The sequence below is a fragment of the Leopardus geoffroyi genome, chromosome X (genome assembly GCF_018350155.1).
Source record: "Leopardus geoffroyi isolate Oge1 chromosome X, O.geoffroyi_Oge1_pat1.0, whole genome shotgun sequence".
NCBI classification, from domain to species: Eukaryota; Metazoa; Chordata; class Mammalia; order Carnivora; family Felidae; genus Leopardus; species Leopardus geoffroyi.
The window spans coordinates 9,015,519-9,031,404 of record NC_059343.1 but is presented as its reverse complement, the minus strand read 5'-3'; the positions used below and the strand labels follow the sequence as shown (position 1 = coordinate 9,031,404).

Below are 15,886 nucleotides of genomic sequence, written 5' to 3'. Positions count from 1 at the left end.
GAATGAATGAATGAACTATGTTCCATAGAGATAAAGTGAATTATTTAGAGTCCTACATATAGTGAGTAGTAGAGTGAAGATCAGAAGAACCCAGTGTGCTTTGTACTATCCCATCTAATACTTCTCATATCTCAACTAGTGCATAATGGATAGTAGATTGTTAGGGAGAGAAGCGGCAACTGGGGGTGAAGAAGGAGTGCTTCCCAAAGGTGGTAATAGTGTGCCTTGAAAGGTACATGAAATTTAGTTACCCTAAAGGTAGCGATGTGGGTACAGAGGGCTCTCATGGTGGAGGGCACAACATCATAAAACAGAGGTATGAAACAGTGTTGTAAATACAGGAGGCGTGGTCAGTTTGATGTTGCTTGATTCTACAGTGAGAAAAAGGGAGAGGAGAGAGATAAAGCTTAAGAAGCAGGCAGGGGTCAGGTACATGGACTGTACCTTATGGTCAGTGGGCTTCCAACTTTAATAGCAAAGTATTTTGTCCTGAAGCAATTATTTTCAAGAACCTCAATGCAGAAAGCAAATACAGAGTGGGATTTTCTTGTTTGAAGTGGTAATGTAGACCCCAGCACAAATAGCATCCCCTTTGCCTTCTTACTGCTTTCCAACCAAGGCATTCCCATGGGCTCCATATGAACCCATGTGAAAACCATGGTGCCAGTGATACGAGTCACTGACTGGCATGAAGCAGATGATCTGGTCAGAGAGTTACTGTAGTTGGATCCTTCTTAAGATGGTGAGAAGAATGGACATAAGAAGGTCAGTTAAGAGAATATACAAGGAGTCTATGGCACAAAGGATGGAGAAGTCTGTTGGGGAAAAAAATCCCAGGACTACATATGTGATTGTATATGGGAGTAGCAAGTGGGGGAGGGTCGAGGAACTCTCCAGGTGTCTAACTTGGATGCCTGTGCCACTGGAGATGCTCCCGAGACCAGGGGTGCCTCAGAAACAGCTTTAAGGGAAAGACAAGAAGTTCGCTTTGTGACGTGTTGCTGTATTTGAATGGGTGATGTCCACAGGATGTTATGTGTACGTGTCTAAACCTAAAGGGAAGTTGTGATATGTCAGTGAGCTGCCAAACGTTTTCACAATGGGTATGAATAATGAAGCCACATTCTCAGAGATGAACTAGGCATCTAAAGACAGCGGGATGCTTGGGAAGGGGGTGGGGGGACATGAATGAAATGAGTGAAGGAGATGAAGAGATACAAACTTCCGTTATCGAATAAATAAGTCATGGAGATGAAAATACAGCAGAGGGAAAACGGTGAATGATATTGTAATAACACTGTATGGTGACAGATGGTGACTACACTTACTGTAGTCAGCATTGAGTAATGTATAGAATTGTCGAATCACTATGTTGCATACCTGAAACATATGTCAACTGTACTTCAAGAATAATAAAAAATAAATAAAATAAAGAAACACAAAGACAATGGGATTCTTGAGAAATGAAGTAAAAAAATGAACAAAAGTAGCAAAAGAAGGATTACTTTAATTTTCTTTCTTTCTTTTCATTTTTAACTTTGTACCTTGCATGTAAATCTTAGTATTCTACAAGGGTGAGGGATGAGGCTAGAGGTTGGAAGCCAAGACAAGCTGGTTTTAATTATTATTATTATTATTATTATTATTATTATTATTATTATTTAGAGAGAGTGAGTGAGTGTGAGCAAGGGAGAGGGGCAGGAGGGAGAGCAAGAGAATCTCAAGCAGGCTCCACACTCAGCAGAGCCCGACACGGGGCTCAATCCCATGACCCTGGGATCATGACCTCAGTTGAAATCAAGAGTCAGATGCTTAACCAACTGAGCCACCAGGCCCCCCCTTAACATTATTATACTTGGGGTGCCTGGCTGGCTCAGTCCATAGAGCGTGTGACTCTTGACCTCAGCGTTATGAGTTCAAGCCCAACGTTGGATGTAGAGATTACTTAATAAAAAAGATGATTATGCTTATTAGTGATAAGGACAAGAATCATGCTGTACATTTGTAAGTTTTTGTTTTTCTAAATGCTTTTGTTACATTAGTCTTTAAAATAGCCCTACAAGTTACACAAGAAAGTTATTATTATTCCATTTTAGTTATGACAAAAGGTGAGACCAGAAAAGCTCAGTGATGATAATAATTTCTACAAAGTATGAGGATTATTATAAGAAGCATTGGTTCCTGAGGATAAGTTAATACCAGTAGGATAGGATTTTTTCCTTTCTTTTTTTTTGAGACAGAAAGAGAGAGCACAAGTGGGGGAAGGGCAGAAGGAGAGAGAATCTTAAGCACACTCCACACCCAGCACTGAGCTAGGGGCTTGATCCCATGACTGTGAGATCATGACCTGAGCTGAAATCAAGAATGTGATGTCTAACCGACTGAGCCCCCCAGGCGCCCCAGTACAATAGCTTTTAAATCAAGACTTATGGAACAAAAAGCTCTCAAGTTCTGTCAGTATAATTCATTTTTTCCCTCTTTTGTTTTATTCTCTCACATCAGACTCAAAAAGTAAAGGTGTCACATGAGGCATTAGAAAAGACAACAGACAAGGCACTAAGATTTCTTGGTTCCATTCCCAAGTGTGTAAATCCAAGTGACCCTTGAGATACTATTTAACTTTTCTTGGTGTTAACTTCCTCATCTGTCAACTTTGCGGGTTAGAATAAATTTAGAAGATATTTTGAGATCCCACGTATTTTGGTAACTGTGTAATCAAGAAAAGATAGCGCAGCCCTGTGTTCATCGCAGCATTATTTATAATAGCCAAGACATGGAAACAACCTAAGGGTCCACTGACGGATGAATGGATAAATAAAATATGGTGCACATATATATGGAATGCAATATTCTTCAGTCATAAAAAGAAGGAAATCCTGCCATTTACTACAACCTGGATGGATCTTGAAGGCATTACGGTACGTGAAGTAATTCAAACAGAGCAAGACAAGTACTCTATGATTTCACCTATATGTGGGACTAAAACAAACAAACAAAGAAACTAAACTAAGTCATAGATACAGAGAAGAGATTAGCAGTTGTGGCTGGCGTCGGCGGTGGGTGAAATGGGTGAAGGGCATTAGAAGGTACACACTTCCAGTTATGAGATAAGTAAGTTCTGAGAATATAATGTGTAACACGATCACTACAGTTAATACTGTAATGTATATTTGAAAGTTATGAAAAGGGTAGATCCTAAAAGTTCTCATCACACAAAAAGTTGCAAGTCTATATGATGATAGACTTATTATCTAACTCCTAACTAAACTTATTGTATCTAATGACTAAGTTAACTAAATTTATTATAGTGATCATTTCACAATATATACATATATCAACTCATGACATTGTACCTTTAAAACTAATACAATGTTATAGGTCAATTACATCTCAATTTTTTTAAGGTACAAATTTTTAAAAATAAAATTTTTAAAAAGGCTAGGTTCTACAGGAACAAATTCAAGATCAGATTTTTACCAGTCATTTATATATCAATAAAATAGGAAATTATTAGTCTACCCTCCTTTTAGCTGAACTTTATTCAAGGATAAGAACCACATTTGCTAAATGTACCTTCCACTAGGCCATATTAGGTCACCTAATTTCCTTTATATCTTTATCCCCACCCTCTCTCACCGTTCTGCTCAGGCATATGCCACAAGTCTGTCAATGTGGCAAGGATTATAATTACTGCTTTCCCACGAATCTCCTCGTGTCTGATGAGGTATGGAAAGAAAAGGAGGGAGGAGGTCATTTAAAAGATTCTGCTGGTGTACAATTTTCCGCATATAAATTCTTACTGTGATATACCCTGTAACAATATTTTGAATTCCTATGCAACAGCGTATAAAAAGAAAACCATAAAGGTTCGTGTTGTCTGAGACATATTTTAATATTTCAGACTCATTTTAAACCTCTCAGATCCAGACTCACTTTTATGCTGTCTTTCTAACATAATGTTCCTACATCTTAGCCTCCGACTAGACAAAAACGAATCAAATCACTTTGAATAACAGCACTTCCGCTTGAAGGGTAAATTGCTCTAATCCTGAAGGCTATTATGAGCGTGAACTTTAAGGAAGATGTATGCGCAAAAATGGCTGAGCTGAGACCAGTTATTTCAGGTTTTTGAATTCTCATGCATGTATTGATTCCTTATTAATTCATTCAATTAATATTTATTGAACACCTCCCACATGCCACCTACTATATACCAGGCACTGTAGGGAGGAAGTCAGAGGAACTAAGACCTGATTCCTGTCTTCAAGGGCTGTGGTAGACACGGTTGCCTACTCTACGGGCAAGTTCTCTTTACATATGGAAATGAAATCCATCTTAGGGCCACAGGAGGGCCCACCTCTGAACCCGTAAGCCCTCTAGCCCCACAGTGCTTCCAGTCTCCCAATGAGGTCTGCAAGCCTTGAGCCAAATGCATGCCTAACTGATTCAGGAGTTAACACTGGTGGGAGAAGGAGGCCAAATTTTGCAAATACCTATAGTGTTTAGATACAATAAGGCAATCATCTAAATAACTAGAAGAGAGAGCATTATGGTGTCCCACATTGGTATAATGCTTTCCAATCTAAAAAAGGTTTCTGGAGAGAGGGAAGGAAAAATAAATAAATAAACAAACAAACAAATAAATAAATAAATAAAGTTTCTGTATATATCATCTCAGGTTTTACAACAATCCTGTGAGGCAGGGATTATTACCTCCAATCTGTAAATGATAATACTGGGGTTCTACGTGGTTGAGCCACTTGCTAGAGATCGCGTGGCCAGCAAACTAAGCAGCAGCGGCCTGCAAACAGATGTATCCCAATTTCGAGTGTCTGGAGCTTTCAGCCGGCCTGGAGCCACTTCAGTCAGCACAATGGCCATGGGGCCTGAGGAAACCCTGGGAGCAAGGAGGGAAGAGGGGAGAGAGGCGTAGACAATGTTGAGAGGGGGGAAACTTATCAGGTGGTGAAACAAGGTGACCCTCCTAAAGAAGCGATGCCTTTTGAGCTGGGCCTTAAAGGATGGATGGGAATTCAGGAAAATGTCAGAGGAAAGACTGCTCCACAGAAAGAGAATGTCACAAAGATGAAAAAAGGAAGACGCAGAATATACTGAACAAGACAGAGAGAGAGGGAGAGAGAGAGAGAGAGAGAGAGAGAGAGGAGAGAGCGAGAGGGAGAGCAAGGGAAACAAAAGGTACTGTGGACACAAGAATTCTGAAAACGGGTCTTCAATTTCATGCCAAAGAGTGTATTTCAGTAGGCAATGGGGCTCCGTCAGCAATGCTAGAAGAGAGACTGTAGGGGCGGTCACAACAGAAGACTGAGCTCTTCTAATACAGCTCTGGGTACATGATGGAGAAAAGAGAGCCCAGACAGCAGGAGCCAGGAAGGGTGATGTGACAACAGAGTGTGTGATGGGCATCCACAGTGGAAGAGATGATGGAGTTGGGATGGTGGCTGGACTTGCCTACTGGGTGTGAGAGATGGTGTGGAAGGGAGAAACCAAATGAGACTTCAAAGAATTCAATAGAAGCAGGTTCAGGGAAATGGCAGAGATATTGGTCCACGTGCACAAAGGTGGAACCTCTCTCTCACACTGCTCAAAGTCACCACCAAAATTTTGGACCCATCCTTAGCTGTGTGCCTGGCTGTGAGACACTAAAATCTACCTCTCACACATTATCCTTCATCGCAGGAGGACAGAGGGAGATCCGTGACTTCATTCTTCCTGATGCACAAGCTTTGTCTCTAATCAAGACATGTGATCTTCTCCGCTCTATGGCTTTCTGTTACAGTTATTATTATGTTATTCCTTGTGGCTTTCCTCGGGATCCTTACCATCAATCGTCAGACAGATGTCCTTCTCTATGGTTCTTCCTGTGTCCTGCTGTGTCACTGGCTAGTGATAAGCAGTGGCTAAGTTGTCAGCTCCCTAATTACAGGACAGTCTAATTACAGACATGTTACACTTGCAAGGTATTATTACTGAGGCCTTGTCTGTCATCACCCAGAAGTAATCTAGCAAAATGTCATTGCAATTGTTAGGGAACTCGTATACGGAATGATGCGAATTCGCCCATGCATGCTTGGTCTTGGGAAAGCCCTTGGATTCTGGGGAGGGGTCAGCTGAGAGGGGTGGAGTAAAATACTAGGTAAGAGGGGAGAGCTGAGAGAACAGAAGTGTGGGAAATGGAGACGGGCCACCAAGCTAGGTTCTTCAGGGCCGTTTGGTGTGGCATGGTGGTTTTCCGGGCCCCTCACCCTACTCAGCCCTGGCCCTCCTCACCCTGAGAAAACTTTGTGCCTGTTCACTTAAGCTTAATAACATTTGTATTCTTGTTATGAGAGGCTATCAATGGTGGCAAGTGGGAAGTTTGTCTCAGGGTTATTCTACTCGAAGGGACACAAGGACGTAAATCTGTTCTTGTGAAGGATTTCACCTTTGGAGGGATATATTGGATCTCTTCCAGAAGAGAGATAGGAGACACAGCTTCTACCCACCTGATCCCAACGTGCTTGCCAGGAAGGCTCCAGAAAGGAACTAGGGGTAGAAGAATTCAGAGAAGGGAGACCAGGGAGGGAAAACCTCTCAAGTACCTACCAGAGGCTGACTGCCAAGCCAGAAAGATTTCTCAGTGAGAAAAGTAATGGGCACTGTCCTCTGGACTTCCTGTATATTTGAGATTAGCCAATAACGAGATGACTTTCTTTCTGATAATACCCCTGGAAAGCCTTCCAGATATGATTTCTTTCCAGTGTTGTAAAACCTAGGGTTATCCTTCTAACTCCAGATGTCTGACAGCTCAGGATGACTAGACTCCAGGAGAATCTTCTGGAAAATTGGCATGACCTACACTGGCACACAAACAAAAGCTATGGCCATATGTCAGGATGTTAACACAGTGGAGGAGAGATCTGGATCCTCAGTATGGACTCACTGTAAGAGCTGACATAGCTTTTATAAAGGCCCTATGGCCCCAACTATGCTCTCAGTATCACTGACCCATCATTTACACGATGATTTAGGAAGCCAGCTAGGCTGTGGGACTGTTCTGGCAGGTCACTGTGTCTTGACAGAAATGAGGGTGAAAAGGTTTTCAGCTGATTTGTTTTCAGCTGGAAAACAAACTATGCAACACAGAAATTACTGGAGCAGTGGGTTTTGACAGTAAAGAGCATTCACTGATTCGTTGATTCACTCATTCTTTCATTCAATAAATATTTATTGACCAATTACCGCATGGAAGGCACTGTATAAGACTCTCTGGTTCTAACTGTGACCTATAAATAGATGCAGCTTCTAGGACCTTGACCCTCTAGGAGATGCTCTGCTTTGGGGCTCCATCACTGCCACCACAACCACCCCACACTGTATCGAGAATATTGAAATGCTGGGCGCCTGGGTGGCTCAGTCGGTTAAGCATCCAACTCTTGATTTTGGTTCAGGTCGTGATCTCAAGGTTCATGGGATTGAGTCCCACGTCAGGCTCTGCGCTGACAGTGCAGAGACTGCTTGGGATTCTCTCTCTCCCTCTCTGCCCTTCCTTGTGCTCTCTCTCTCAAAATAAATAAGTAAATAATCAGCTAACTAACTAAAAACAAAAGATTAAAATGCACCCTCATCACACAATAAATAGACATTGCCATACAATTCTTGAAAGGATTTTCAAAATATTGATATTGAATTTTATTCAGAATAAAACATTCAATTTGTTACTGTGATTTAAGTCATATATATATATATATATATATATATATATATATATATATATATCAACTGGTTGCTATAGCATCAGTTCTTGTAGACATTTAACAATACACTTATTACTTTTTACAGTGTATTTTCATATTTCGAATGCCAATATCTTGTTTTCTCAGGTTCAACTCATGAAATAGATCCTTGAAAATCTCAAAGGCCCTTGGTATTTGGTCACATGTAATAGATCTGGCAACCCCAATGGGCTCTCCTGTCATGGAACGTACCTTTTAGTGTGATAGAGAAAATACTTAATTATCCAATATTGTATATATTTTCAAATACAATATTACTGAGGAAGAGAATGCACAGAATGTTCAATGAGCATTGAACTCAGGACCTAACTTTGTCTTGGGAGGAGGAGGGTGTTAGGGCAAGTTTTCCTGAAGTAAATGATACGTTCTGTGCATTGAAGGATAAGTAGAAATTAGAGGAAGAGGGAGCCTGGGTGGCTCAGCCAGTTAAGCAGCTCACTCTTGACTTTGGCTCTGGTAATCATCTCACAGTTCCTGAGATCGAGCCCTGTGCTGGGCTCTGCACTGACAGTGAGGGGCCTGTTCAGGATTTTCTCTCCCCTTCTCTACCCCTCCACCACTCACGCACCTGTTCTCTCTCTCTCTCAAAATAAATAAACTACAAAAAACAAAAACAAACAAAAAAAAAAACCTTCAGAATGTTCATGTAATTGTTTGCTCAACTCTTCCCTTTTCCTTCTGGGCAGGTAGACTATATTTCCCAGCATCCCTCACCATTGGGTATAGCCACATGAGTGATTTAAGGCCATGAAATATTAGTGGAGGTGTCAGCTCGACCTATAAAAACCTCCTATGTGAAGTTTTGCATCCTCTCTTTCCCCATGAACTGACTGAAGACAGAGAACCCCAAGGGCCTGCAGAAAAAATGGAGCCATAAGATGGAAAGATCGTGGCTCTCTAAGTGACTATATGGAGCCCTCACCAACCCACTTTGTACTAGTACACAAAGGAACAACTGTTGTATTAGATTTTTGTAACATTTAGATTGGTTGTTATAGCAGTTAGCCTACCCTTCCTAGTACATTGCAAAGGGGGGGGGGGAGGTCTTATATACCCATCAAATCTATAGGGAGGGTAATAAAATATCGTGTTTAATGCCATAAAACCTGGAGCCCAAATACCTGTGTTTGAATCTGACTCCTGCTATTTTCTAGCTGTGAGACTTTAGGCAAATTTCCTTAAATGTTGGCCTCAGTTTCCTCGTACATAAAATTGAGGTAATAATTATCCTTATCTCCTGAGCGTGTTGTGAGATGTAATACATGGAAATTGCCTAGAACAATGTCTCTCAAGGCATGAGTGTCGATAACAGCTATTCTGAGGCTGACACTTGAACATTCTGACGATGCACATGCTGAGATGTGCAGAAGAAGGCTGCTAGTGTTACAAGACCAGGCTTTGTCATCAAGCCCGGATCTTCCCCAGGACCCTTCCTTCATCAATCTCTGTCACCCAGAGGAGAGTAACCTTGAAGAATCCCTACACCACAAGAATGGGATAATTTGTGAGGTTTGGATAGGATGGTATTGCCTAGGGAACCAAGCACACCGTTTGCTTCATTTTGTGTCAGCTGGAGAGGGACCCCAAATGTATGCACTCTCTGAGGGATTCTCCTGAGGGTCCCCCATCACTCAGCAGAAGACCTTGGGAGGAGGAGAGAAAGTTAGAATGTGCATGGGTCACCTTACACAAAGTCACTTTGCCAAGGTGAACTGGTACAGCAGTGGTTCTCCAACAATTTCATTTCATTAAAAATAACAGAAAAGGGGCACCAGGGTGGCTCAGTCCGTTAAGCGTCCAACTTCAGCTCAGGTCATGATCTCACGGTTTGTGAGTTCGAGCCCCGTGTCGGACTCTGCGCTGACAGCTCAGAGCTTGGAGTCTGCTTTGGATACTGTATCTCCCTCTCTCTCTCTGCCCCATCCTCGCTCACAACTCTCTCTCTCTCTCTCTCTCTCTCTCTCTCTCAAAATAATAAACATGAAAAAAATACTAGACCTCAAAAAAATTGTTTTTTGCATGAAAAATACCTATTGATATTTACTATGCTAGAAATTAGAACTGAAAATGTTTATTTACGAGTTATTTAAAAATAAGAAGAAACTTTTACATGTTAACATAAAGTAGCAAAGTAACATTTTTAATGAAAAATAGCTATATTTTCAAAATAAAAAAATTAATAAGTAGACTAGCACTGTTTTACATTTTTGAAATCTCTTTGAGATCTAGCTTAAAGAGGACAGCTGTATTCTCATATTTGCTTCTGCACTCAATCTGTTGAGACATCGTTCGCCATCATTCTTTAGGCTCCAGAAAATTCCACCAGGCATTCATGACAGAATGACATTGAAAAGAGCAAAGTCTTAATATTATTGTAAAAGTAATTTTGACCCTGTGCCTCACCATCAAATGAGTTTTAAGGACCCTCAGGATCCCAGAACACATTTCAAATGGAAGTGCTGGACCATGCCACAGCGCCCAGTGCTTGCTCACGTCTAAATGGTTCTCTGTATTGGACGAGACTTGTAGTATTAATGGCCTGTGTTTTATTTTGAGTGATCATACCTTATTGTATCCTGAGGTAGATGTGGTATACGCATTATCTTAATTTGTTTTATTAAAAAAATTTTTTTAGTGTTTATTCATTTTTGAGAGAGACAGAGCACGAGCAGGGGAGGGGCAGAGAGAGAGGGAGACGCAGAATCCAAAGCAGGCTCCAGGCTCTGAGCTATTAGCACAGAGCCCGATGCGGGGCTTGAACTTGTGAACTGTGAGATCATGACCTGAACCAAAGTCAGATGCTTAACCAACTGAGCCACCCAGGCATCCCACATTATCTTCATTTGAAGAAGAAACATGCATGAAGAGTTTACTGGTTTCGCCCAAGGTCATAGAATAAATCTTTCTGGAATCCCAATCTTGGGTTTCCTTCTACCCAATCAAAATTCTTACTTGGCCCAGATACTATACTGAAATATCTATGTGCTCCACTATTAATTTAATGAAAACAGATAATCTGAATATAGCAGACCTTCCACAAGTGACCTCAGCTCTCGTCCAATCCCACCTTGAGGCCATACTCAGCATTTTCTATGCATCCTAACACAGATTCAACTCCATGACTCAATAACCAACAGACAAATATTTTATGAGAATTCTCAAGGGAGAGGGATGGAGAAAAATGACTCATACCACACACTATTTACGAGAAAGTATGTTAATTTCCCTAACTGAAATTTCCACCATCTTTTTCCCCATTTCTGGTCACTCCATCTCTCCTTTCTATCTTCTCACAGAGTCACTTAGAATCCCACTTTATTATGGAGGAAAATGTAGCTATCACCCTTAGTTTATAACTCCCACTCTACAAAAGAAACTTCAGAGATCGGTCACTCTTACTGTTCCTTTGAATGCCCCTCAGAGAGCACAATTCATTTGGCCATGCCTGGAATAACTGATTAAGAAAAACGTGATTACAAAATTTCTTTACTTCTGTCTTTCATTTCTGCTAAATAGCATAGAACTGACCTCAGCCTCAGAGAACTTGAGGCAATCTCAAAGTCATCGTCTGATTTATACACCTGTGACTATGATAGCACATTCTGCTCCTACAGATACATTTATACATCTTATACATAAAGAGAGCCCGTGAATTTCTCCACACATAGCAATGCAGTTTGAAAGGTTGAGTTTATGCTGTCATTAAAACCTATATTCTGTTGTATATATTATATCAAGGCAATAGAGACAAGCTCAATATATCCCTGTCACCTTCATATGTTTGGGCAAATTCTCACATCATTACTCTGTCTTCTCTTCTCCAGGCTAAATAAGCCTATCATCTTCCTTAATTTGAAACTCACGTTTTAATTTCTTTCATCTTTTCCTTAGCTTTCCATAGACTCCCTCCAATTCTTCCATCTTCTCTTTTAAATGTGCAGGCCCAAATTGTACCCAGCCTCTAATAAGTTTGATTTTTAACCATGTAACACACAGCTCATGTGACTATAATAATTCATAATTGTTTTCATTTTGTACTCATGATATCAGTCATCAGTAACATGTTAATTTTAACATTAAACTGACAATTCCTCTCTTATATCACAGTGAACTAGCTACTAAAATTGGAAGAAGGCAAAGAAATAGCCATAGGGTCTTAAAGAAATTATTCTTTTATATTATTACTCAACGAGCAATCACAAATACATATACCACACTGAACTTTTTATAGTAGAAACTTTGGAAACTATGTGTGACTCCACTCAAATCTCCCTTGAAAGTATAGGACCAAGTGTTTATTTTTATAATCTGTGGCCCCAGTCCTAGACACAGGGTGGTGGACCAATGATGACCACTTAACCGAAGGTCAACCACCAAAGATTAGCCAAATTCTGCCACTTGAGAATTTGAACTCAGAGTCACAAAACTGCAGTCAGCCAATGGAGGGTCATAGAGCTGTAAGGTCATGTAACTTGGGCCCTTTTGAGCCCTTTATAAATGGTCAACATTGTTGGAGAGCAGAGACCAAGAGAAGCAGAAGTGGAAGAGATCCTATAATCTTGAACAAAGTATTCAAGAGGGACAGAGTCAGTCAGACCTAGGACCTTCCCTTCTCCCATTCTCCGGAAGCTTGGCCACCTTTGATTCCTGTGTCTGAGCGATTACATAGTGTAAATATACTACAACTCCCTTATTTCCATGAACTAGTTTGAGCAGATTTCTAACTCTTGCAGCCAAATGAGCCCCAGCCAAGACCATCTTCATCACCAGACAACTTAGGTAAGATATGCATGATGCTCCAAGTCTGATACAGCACTGGACACCTAAGACAATCCTGCCCCCACCTCCACTCTTCAGTGGCAGAAGGTGTTCTCATTGAATCTCCTACACACACGCAGAAGGCCTTTTTGTTTCCATTGACAATACCAATGACCCAACAGTGACTTGAAAACGGTTTTGCCTGTTACTATATTTGTTAACAGTCAGCAGTGATCTGTTGTGGATTTTAATTTTATTCCTTTCTTCCTTCCTTCCTTTCCTTCTTTCTTTCTTTTCTTTCTTTCTTTCTTTCAGAAAAAGTATAGTAATCCCCACTTATCCATGACAGACACATTCCAAGACCTCCACTAAGTGCTTGAAACCATGGATAATACCAAACCTATGGAGATGTGTGTGTGTGTGTGTGTGTGTGTATATATATATATATATATATATACATATATATATTATGTATATACACACACACACACACAATGTTTTTTTTCTTATCCATACAGATCTATGATAGAATTTATCAATTAGGCACAATAAGAGATTAACAATAATTAAATGGAACAATTATAACAATATAGTGTAATAAAAATCATGTGAATGCAGTCTCTCTTTCAAAATATCATACTGCCCTGTACGCAACCCTTCTTCTATGATGATAGGAGATAAAATGTCTGTGTGACAAGATGAAGTGAGATGAATTACATAGGCATGTGACAGCACAAGGCTACTACTGACCTTTTGATGATTCATCAGGGGGATCATCTGCTTCCAGGCCATGGCTCACCATGGGTAAGTGAAACCACAGGAAGCAAAACCACCAATAAAGGGGGACTACTGTATTTAGAAATTTGTTCCAAGAAAGAAAAGAAACTGGGGTAAGAATACTTCTGAACACTTTCACAAAAGTCTCCTCTTTGCTGTCCACTTAAGTACTTAACAGGTTAATTAATGGTTCTTGATGAAGAGAGTTCCAGTGGATAATTCCACTTACTAGTATATAGACAAGGCAATAATGGAGTGTAAGAAATAAAATTAGTAAAGAGTGAGTATTTAGATCTAAGAGTCAAGTAGGCTTTGGGAAGGAGGTAGATTTTGACATGGTTTTAAGGTGTTTTAGAAGGCAGTAATGATTTAAAAAATTTTTTTGAATACTCTAAAATTCATCCTTTGCTTATTTTTCCTAATCACTGTATGTGTGTTATATTAAGAGTAAAATAATTTTAAACATAAAAGAATCACCCAGATGAAATGATGTATGTAAACTAGAAAAATAAAAAGCAAATCAGAAAGAAAAGAAGCAATTAATACAGGTTATAAGGCTCAGAAGACAAAATGGTTGGAACATGGACACTGGGAAGATCATTTGGTAAAATGTGATAATTTTTTAAAGATTTTATTTTGTTTTTAATGTTTATTTATTTTTGAGAGAGAGGGAGAGACAGAGCATGAGTGGGGGAGGGACAAAGAGAGAGGGAGACACGGAATCAGAAGCAGGCTCCAGGCTCCAAGCTGTCAGCACAGAGCCCGACAAGGGGTTCAAACCCACAAACAAGGAGATCATGTCCTGAGCTGAAGTCAGATGCTCAACCCACTGAGCCACCCAGGTGCCCCTAAGATTTTATTTTTAAGTAATCTTCACACCCAATGTGGGGCCTGAACTCACAACCTCGAGACCAAGAGTCACATGCTCCACCAACTGAAACACCCAGGTGTCCCAAATCTGATTAAAAAAAATTTTTTTAATGTTTACTTTTGAGAGAGAGACAGACAGAGCATGAGTGGGGGAGGCACAGAGAGAGAGGGAGACACAGAATCCGAAGCAGGCTCCAGCCTCTGAGCTGTCAGCACAGAGCCCAACAAGAGGCTCGGACCCATGAACCGTGAGATCATGACCTGAGCCGAAGTTGGACACTTAACCGACTGAGCCACCCAGGAGCCCCTGATACATTTTTTAAATGTTAACAGAGGTTGCAGAAATGAAGGGATGGTCGTACACCATAAGCAGACAAGTTTTCGCAGCAGAGAAACCTCTCAGAGTGAAGTGAAGGAAGCAAGCTGCACTCCATTTACGGGGCCAATTCATAGGACACCCTGAGTGCCAGGCCTGTGAGTTTTAACATAATGTGAAAGCCAGCGCTATAGTATTTGGGAGAGAAATGATATTATGGCCTTCTGTTTGGGGGAAAAATTGACATGAGTTCAGTATCGTTGAAGGGGAGGGAGTGAAAGACGTAAATGGTGGCATCAGGAGGCGGCCGCGGGAATGCGGGTCGACATGAGAAACACCTAGACAAGGATGGTGGTAGTAGAAACAAAAAGAAGAGGTAGCCTCTGAGTGACAATGAAAATAAAGAGTAATGTGTGTGGTGACTGACTTGGTACAGGGGAAAAAAGAAAATGCAGGACTTCCAACGGTGTATCCATCGAATTCAATAAACACAAACAAATACATATTCTCTGATGCTGCTATAGCAGAAAAGGGTCATATTTATTAGCAACCCAAACTGAATGTAGTTATCTTAGGCATCAAGGGAATTTATCCTAATACCAGGTGCTCACCCCATCAGTGAGAGCTTGGAGGGTGAGGCTTAAAAGGATGACAGATCCAAAAATGCCCCGGAGCAGTCTTTCCAGCCTGAGTTCCTTGAGAAAATTAACCTCAACCATTACATATAACGCACACATTGTGTATAATGGCCTCACTGCTCTCCTATGCATCTAAAATGGTAGTGGTTGGGGCGCCTGGCCAGCTCAGTCAGTAGAGCATGTGACTCTTGATCTTGGGGTCATGAGTTCAAGCCCCATGTTGGGTGCCGAGGTTACTTAAAAATAAAATCTTAAAAGGAAAAAAAGTAATAAAATGATACTAGTTATGTGCCATCTCTGGCAGAACTGAGAAAACTGTCACTCAAATCATTTTCTGTGGCTTAGGTGAGACACCCCAATTGAAAAAGGGTCTGGGGGCACTTGGGTGGCTCAGTCGTTTGAGAGTCTGACTCTTCATTTTGGCTCAGGTCATGATCCCAGGGTGAGGGGGTCAAGCCCCCGTCAGGCTCTATGCTGGGTGTGGCACCTGCTTAATATTCTCTCTCTCCCTCTGCTCCTCTCCCCTGCTTGTGCTCTCTCCCTCTCTCTCTTAAAAAAAAAAAGAAAAGGAAAAGAAGAAATGAAAAAGGTTGTCTGGGGGCTGAGCAGAAGGCACCAGAACAAGATGGTCTCCGCCACCCACTACTCACTGCCTTTGTTCTGAACTTATTGCTTTACTTGCTCAAGATTCACAATCCCAGGAGCATGGAGAGAGTTCAAGTATCTGTGAAGGC

General features: G+C 40.9%; 1 protein-coding gene across 6 annotated transcripts in view; it reads right to left on the bottom strand.

Moving 5' to 3' along the window:
• FRMPD4 (FERM and PDZ domain containing 4) overlaps window positions 1-15,886 on the bottom strand; it is an 856,248-nt gene that overhangs the window by 549,990 nt on the left and 290,372 nt on the right. The window lies entirely within an intron of this gene.